Source organism: Cebus imitator, unplaced genomic scaffold (genome assembly GCF_001604975.1).
Source record: "Cebus imitator isolate Cc_AM_T3 unplaced genomic scaffold, Cebus_imitator-1.0 Scaffold88, whole genome shotgun sequence".
Classification (NCBI taxonomy): Eukaryota; Metazoa; Chordata; class Mammalia; order Primates; family Cebidae; genus Cebus; species Cebus imitator.
Genome location: NW_016107403.1, coordinates 6,535,452 through 6,543,400, shown reverse-complemented (window position 1 = coordinate 6,543,400; position 7,949 = coordinate 6,535,452). Strand labels below are relative to the sequence as shown.

Here is a 7,949-nt window from a genome sequence, read left to right as displayed (position 1 = left end):
TTGAGATAGTGTCTTGCTCAGGCTGGAGTGGAATGGCACGATCTCTGCTCACTGCAACCTCCACCTCCCAGGTTCAAGCAATTCTCCTGCCTCAGCCTCCTGAGTAGCTGCAATTACAGGCACCTGCCATCACGCCCAGCTAATTTTTTGTATTTTTAGTAGAAAGCTAATCTTTTTATTTATTTATTTTTTTTATTTTTTTATTTTTAGTACAGACAGGGTTTGCCATGTTGGCCAGGCCAGTCTCAAACTCCTGACCTCAAGTGATCTGCCCATCTTGGCCTCCCAAAGTGCTGGGATTACAGGAGTAAGCCACCACACTTGGCCTGAATATGTACTTTTAAGAACTGCATATGAAATCATAGGTGGAACATATGCAGTAACCACTCCCTTTAGTTGCCAGATTTTCTTAATCTTTTTAGTGAAGCCATCCTTATCACACCTCTTTTTGATTATATACTATGTTGTAAATATATATATTTAGCTTTATACAATTTTATACTTAGTTATATTACTATGTTCATATATCTGCATGTATATTTCCTGTATTTCCAGTCTTAGTGCATGGTACTACCATCCATTTAGTCATTCAAGACACAAGCTACTTGGTCAGCCTAAACTCCATTCCCTTGTTCTCCATATCTAATTGGTGACCAAGTCCCATCAATTTCATACCATCATGTTTCTTGTATGCTATCTGTAAATATGTATCTGTGTGTGTGTGTATATATATATATATGTGCAAATAAAGAAAAGGGAAGAGTTATATGGAATAAATAGAGAAAGTTTCATAAAAACAAATGAATATGCCTGGCCCAGAGTTGGTGTTCAATAAACAATAGATATTATTAACAACCTTTATACACAAACAGAAGAATTTGGACATGGTAAGGCAGGTGATAGGGAACAGTTGCAGAGTTTATCACGTGGTACTTTAGGACTATTAGCCTAACTACTATCATTGAGATACATCGAAAAAATTCACTGATTTCATCAACATTTATTGAGTACTGTGCTAAATGGTGAATAGATAAAAATAATGGAGGGGCACAGTGGCTCATGCCTGTAATTCCAGCACTTTGGGAGGTTGCCGCGGGCAGATCATTTCCCCTCTGCATTTAGGTTTCTAAGTCAGATGCTTTGGTTATCTCAAGTCACAAGAGTGTTGACTTTCTTTGCTTGTATTAGATAACGTATTTGAATGGATATGTGGGTGTCATTAAGTCCAAGGAGCCCATTAACGCTGGACAAGACCTGGAACTGCAGCCATAGAAGAGCAAAATATTAAGGTCATTTCATGAAACACCACCAAGAAGAAAAATCCTTTCCATTTTGAGCATTCAGATATTTTCTCTCAAGGATTAAAACATTTCACATGATAATACACTTACTTATTAAATCCAATCTTTATCTCTGTAATGCTCTTAGAACAGAAATGGAACACCTTGAGGAAACTATAGTTCACATTAAGCAAAAAAAAAATAGATACAAAGATAGTTCTTTGCTCAAAGGTGCTGCAAGATTTATCTAAAGTGGAGGAGACCATTTTATTTTTAACAAGAGAAGCAGAACAGTGGAAATGAAATATATACATTATATATCTTTATTTTCACACTTGCACACAAATATTTTAATTTCTGTATGACAGCAGTTTGATTTGTCTGGAAAAGTTACTTCCAGGAAGAGTAACTTCTGTCTCTTTAAGGACTACAACAGAAAATGGAAGTTAATAGTGAGATAAGACTGGCTGTAAACTGCTCCAATGAGGTCCTGGGAATCTTGCTGAGAGGCGAAATTTGGGGCTGGACTAAAACGACCGTTGGGAAGTGGAAGAAAGAAAAAGGCAGTTAAGCAAGAGAGTTCTTTAAAAAGAAGGTAAACTTGAGTGCATCTACTTTCAATTTTAAAGTAAAAGAATAGCTGAATAGGACTTTAATAACAAAAATGTAGTAAGATTGAATTCGATACTGCTGGATGTAAGACATTTAGCAACTTCCAATCCTGAGACAGAAATGTCTTTGAAAAAATAGCTTTAAGTAGAGTAATCAAGGTTTTACACAATCTTACCTGCCTTATAGTTAATACAAATTATTTTAATATTTTCATTTCTTAATTAGGGTTTTTTTTTTTTTTTTTTTTTTTTTTTTTTTTTTTTTNATCTCCCTCTTGTCGCCTAGGCTGGAGTGCAATGGAGCCATCTAGGCTCACTGCAACCTCCGCCTCCCAGGTTCAAGAGATTCTCCTGCCTCAAGCCTCGCGAGGTAGATGGGATTACAGGCACCGCCCACCGCGTCCCGCTAATTTTTGTATTTTTAGTAGAGACCGGGTTTCACTATGTTGGCCAGGCAGGTCTCAAACTCCTCAACTCAGGCCATCTGCCCGCCTCAGCCTCCTAAAGTGCTGAGATTACAGGCGTGAGCCACCGCGCCCGCCATTTCCTAACTTTAAAGCCAAGGACATCCATTAAGAGTGACGATTTTGTATAAAAAGTAGGGACTCATTTACGTTTATTTTCTTTCTGTTCTTGAAAACGCCCTCTTGGCTGGGCATGGTGGCTCACGACTGTAATACCAGCGCTTTGGGGGAGCTGAGACAGGCAGATCTCTGGAGGTCAGGAGACCAGCCTGAGCAACAGAGCAAGAGACCTCGTCTCTACAAAAACTTTTAGAAAGTTAGTGGGGCGTGGTGGTGCACGCCTGTAGTCCCAGCTACTTGGGAGGCTGAGCCAGGAGAATCGCTTGAGCCCAGCAGTTCCAGGCTGCAGTGAGCTATGATCGTGTCACTGCACTTCAGCCTGGATGACAGAGTGAAGCCTTCTCTAGAGAGAAAGGGAAAAAGGAAAAAGAAGAAAGAAAACTGCCCTCTTGATTGCAGCCCTTCTGATTGTTTCTTTAACTACTTTTGGGATAAAACGTTGACATAAGGAGAACCATGTGGCTTCTGTGACAACAGCTGTCAGCTTCTCAGGCCTTTGTCTCATATAAGACATCGAAAATTTATGCACGGTGTATTTTCCCCCTAGATCTTTATGCTGCTGATTCTCACCCCCGCCCCACTCACCCGACAGGGTCACACTTTGTTTTGGAGCAAAACAAATGGGAACATTGGGTTTCCAGAGACGTGGAAGCCGAGGTTTGGAGATTCTGCACTGCACTCCACTTTGGTGGCAGGGTCACACTCGCGTTTAAAGGCCGACGGGGAGGAAACACTAAGCACCTGGAAAGCCCCTGCAGTCACCGGAGCGTCGGGCTCGAGACGTGCCGCACTGGGCGCGGAGCTGCGGTGCGGGCGGCCACCCCGCGGGCAGGCAGCAGGGAGGAGCATGCGGGAGGGCTGCGACATCTCAGGCTGGAAGCCGCTGTCTGCTCTGGACACCTTACAAGTCCTCTGTTCCAACTGTCACCTCTGGCTCCTGTCGCCACCGCCTCCCTCAAGAGCGCTCGGCAGTAGAGGAAAAGACAGCACCGTCGGCAACGGCGGGGATCAAGTACCGCTTGTAACTGATAGACACGCTCGCGTCTCCAGCAGCGCCCCTGCCCGTGTGCCCGCGCTCAGGGAGACGCCCGGAGCTCGACGGTGTGAAGCCAGCTCGACTGCACCCGGCGCTCCCGCCGCCCCCTCGCGGGGCAGAGACAGCTGCAACCTCCCGCCGCGGCCACCACCCGGCGGGTGCGAGCCGGGGAACTACAGCTCCCGGCAGGCCCCGCGCCGGCCGCGCGCCCCCGCCCCGCGCGCGCCCCCGCCCCCCACGCGCCCCCGCCCCCCACGCGCCCCGGCCCCCCGCCCTCCTGCCTCAGGACGGGACGGGGAGGGAGGGAGGAAGGGGCGCCGGCGGCGGGCGGGATCTTGCGGGGCGCGTGAAGCCTCGCTGGCACCTAGTCCGGGACTCAGACGCTGGCGAGCGCGGAGTTTCTCACGACGGGTCGAGCCCGCCACTGTAAGTAGTCGCTTCGGGGAGCGCTGAACAGACACCGAAAAAGTTCGCGCCGCCGCCGCCGCTTTGTTCTCCCAGCCCGTCGGGCTGTGGCAGCGGCGGCCCCTCCCCCACCCACCGGCACGCGGCAGCGGCGTTGGGACTCGGACCCCGCGCCCGGCTGGGCGGCGTCCTCAGCGCTGGGCGGGAAGTTGGGGGTGCGCGCGGCGGGAGGTGGGCGGCCAAGGGGGAGCGGGGGGCGCCGGCGCAGCCACCAAAGGGGGCCAAGTTCCGGCGTCCGCGCGGCGGCCAGCTTGGGTTCGCACCCCTCCGGCGACCACCGCGCCCTGACCCTCGGAGGCGATCGGTTCCCGAGTTTCCCAAACTAGTTCCCGAAGCCAGATCCGCGGCGTTCGCAGTGATAAATTTTGGACGAGCTTTTTCGTTTCATTTCCTCACTTGGCGTTGTGATCGTCTCAGGGGTGAGTAAATGGTGCTTGGAGAATGTAAGCCCCCCGCCCCAGTATCCCGACTGCATGTGGATTTGCGAATTGCAGCGTTGCTCGGAGTTGCTTCCTCCCGGGAGGTTTTTCTTAAGATGAAACACTGAGGAGTGCGACTGTTTCTTTGAGCAGTGAAAGTAACCACATATACTACTGGATTGCAGGTTGGATATTTTATTTCACGTCATCGCAGTCAGAGGCATAGGCCTTGCCGTCTGCAGGCACACAGATAATTCAGGCTACAAGTGTGTGCGGGCGACCTGCAGACTTTTCCACACACAGATTGATGGCATGGACATAACTGTGTCTTCAACCACACCCATCCCCACAGGAAATAAGACTATCGGTGTCATCTTTGATAAGGAAGGATAAGTTACACCCTGAACTACTCCTTGGTTCGACACAGCCTTTATGAGACCTAGCCACAAATGGAGCAAGAACTTTTAAATGCCTTAATTTGTACCCTAGAAAATGTTATTTTATTCCTCTGAAACTTTTTTTTTTTAACCTTCTACTTAATGTTTTGGTTCTTTTTAGCGATTTTTATTTTCTTAGCTTTGCTGCAGAAGGCTTCTATAAAGTTCCCCCTATTGAAATCTAGGCCAGTTTTTCCTCTATCAACGAACGCTTGCCACCTTCCCTGTTAGATTCCACGTTGATATCAAGCATGGACATTCAGCCAAGAAGTAGAAGGTTTTCTAAAAATAGGAGTTGAAACGTGTCACGCAGAAACGGTAGAGGGTTTTGCTTCAGTAGGTGGTAATACAGATGTGTTGGGCCTGAGCACATGAGCTTGGAGTACTCCTTTGACAAGCCAGGTTCCATCACCGGTTCCATAATTTAGTATATGGCATTTCACATTTCAGGATGACTCAGGTTCTGTAATTTAGTATAGAGCATTTCACGTTTCAAGAATGCTGACTGATGTGTATCTTAAAACTAATTTTTTAAGCATCCTAGATAATGGTCTTTTAGTTAGAGAAAATTTTAAGCTTTCAGTTTCATCGGATGGTCACTTTAAAATAGAAATTTCTGTTAGTGGATTTAAACACTGCCCCCCACACGCAAAGAGCTTAATCAAGCTTTTTGATATTACATTTTAAAAATTATCTGCGAATTCAAAACACCACATACAGGAAAAAATGAATAGGTGGTCATTTAAGTGCAGTTTTCTTAAGGGACATTTTGTTCTTATTTTTTAAAAGACTTTCTAAAGTTGAAAATACTATAGTGGAGTTAATTGTTCATTTTTAAAAGAAACTAATGTAAAGAACTTGATAGATAGGGAAATTATTTGCTAGTACAAATTGTAATTTGATATAATAATTGTTTGTTATTCAATTCACAATTTCCTGTGATGACTGTACTTTGTGTCTCACTGATTATGTAATTCAAATCGAACTTGTTACGTATATGCACCTCTTTGAGTAGCCGTCTCAGGAAAAACTTGGAGATAATGTGCTTATGAGATATTTTAATTTTAATGTAGGAAAAAAGTTTTTTCCACTTCTGTGGTTAGTTTATTGTGGCAGTATGTGAGAAATTGCTTATTGGCTATTAGCCAGTCAGATTTCGTAGCTACTACTGGTGCAGAGATGAACATCTGTCAAGCTCAACATAGATTGATACTGCATTGCTAGACTGGCAGTCCGTAATCTTATTACTGGATGAACTTTTTAGTTCCTGAGCAGAGCAGACATGTGTGCTCTCTCAGTACTCTCTGACAGTGGAAGGACTGAGATGTAACTGCCACTTCTCCAGATAAGCAGAATTTTAGAGGAAACAGTTTAGCAAATGCTGAGCTCTTAGGAGGAAAAGTATGTTAATCTAAAGTAATAGGTATTATTGAAAATATGTAAATCACTGTCAGGATTGCTACAAAATACGATTTTTTTAAAAACCGGCAACATAGATACTTGAGTTTTTTAATACAACGTACAACATAAAAGCTAGAAAAGAATTATTAAGCAAAGTCAAATCTGTGTCACAACATGGACATGGACTTTAGGAGACTGGTCAGAATTGCACTGAAAAGGCCACATACGTTCACATGATAAAAGAAGACTTGTATTTAATACATGTCAAGAGGCATGGACACAACCTTCCACGTCATTAGCTGAGTTGAATCTGGAAGACTCTTTACGGGTAGGAAATCATGTTAAAATAAATATTGTTATTCCAAATGGAAAAAGCATTTTATCTCTTTATCCTTTGCTAAGTATTGTACAAAAAGAATGCTGGCTACACTAAATAATGAGCTTCTTCTTGAAGAATTTAATAACTAGATGTGTTTTGCCTTCCTGGAATCCTTTTTTTCTGTCTCTGCTTTGCTGACTCTTGTTTATCCAGAGATCTCAGCTTAAATATTTCCTTAAAGGTACCTTTCCTGAGATCCCAGCTGGAATTGTGTCGCCTTAGTATACTCTGCCATATCACTTCTTGTAGTTTATAATTACCCAGCTGTTTATGTGAATGTTATGTCTGTGTCTCACATCACACTTCGAGTTTCAGAGAGAGCAGTGGCCGAGTCTGTTTTGGTCACTGCTGTGTAACTCCACTGTCTCCCTTAACAGTCTGGTAAATAATAAGTACTCAATTAAGTATTTGTTAAATGGAAACACTGCTGTTAGAGCTTCTCCTAATTAGAGTGTTAAAAATGACAGAATGGGTGCATGGGGGAAGGGGAAGGAGAGGAGTGGAAGTAGATAAACTTGTGATATTACCATGAGATAATCCCCAAGTAAGTCCTCTCACCTCCAGGGCCTTTGTTTCACCTTGTCTGTAATAATAGGGCAGACTAGGCTCACGATGCCTTTAATATCCTATCTTTTGATTCCATTTAACAATGATGACAGATTATGTAAGCTCATTTGAATGGAATATGTGACAGCTCCCCAAAAGGATATTTGACATGTTCCAAATAAACATATTAGAAATGCTTGCCAACTACGTGATATTATTTAGAGCCTTGTACCCCTGTTAGAAACATATATAATTGGTATATAGTTTATAAATTAATAAGATGTACTGTTGTTTCAGTTTTCTAATTGAAGCATAAAGATAAAATTAAGCAACATGTCAAGGTTCATGTAAGTTACAGTTATTAAATTTAATATTTAGTCTTAATATTTTGCACTGCACATCTTGTTGAATCTTCCAGAATAAATGTGGGGTCCATAAACCAAACAAGGAGAAGGAAAACAGATGGAATGAGTGGGCAGAAATCTGACAGCTCCTAGGTTTCTTCTATTTGTGTTAATGCTGAGACTTAAAAATTATTTTTATATGTAGTGTTTATTATGAATAGTTATAATTAGTTCTGATAGTCAGTTGTATTGAACACTTACTGCTATTTGGCTAATAATACTAGATATAATAAAATGGTATTTAGTGGGAAGACAGTCATCAAAATAGAAGTAGCTTGGGCCGGGTGCCGTGGCTCATGCCTGTAATCCCAGCACTTTGGGAGGCTGAGGTGAGTGGATCACTTGAGGTCAGGAGTTCAAGACCAGCCTGACCAACATGATGAAACC

At 43.5% G+C, this 7,949-nt stretch overlaps 1 protein-coding gene across 2 annotated transcripts in view; it reads left to right on the top strand.

Annotated features, from left to right (window-relative positions):
* Window positions 1-3,781: 3,781 nt before the first annotated feature.
* Window positions 3,782-7,949, top strand: part of PRKD3 (protein kinase D3) — a 71,612-nt gene continuing 67,444 nt past the window's right edge. The window contains exon 1 of one of the 2 annotated variants that reach the window (XM_017534899.2): window positions 3,782-3,937. The gene's annotated coding sequence lies outside the window, so the exon portion shown is untranslated. Of the gene's footprint in view, window positions 3,938-4,168; window positions 4,396-7,949 lie in introns of those variants that run through there. The other variant, XM_037740755.1, reaches the window with a different exon arrangement.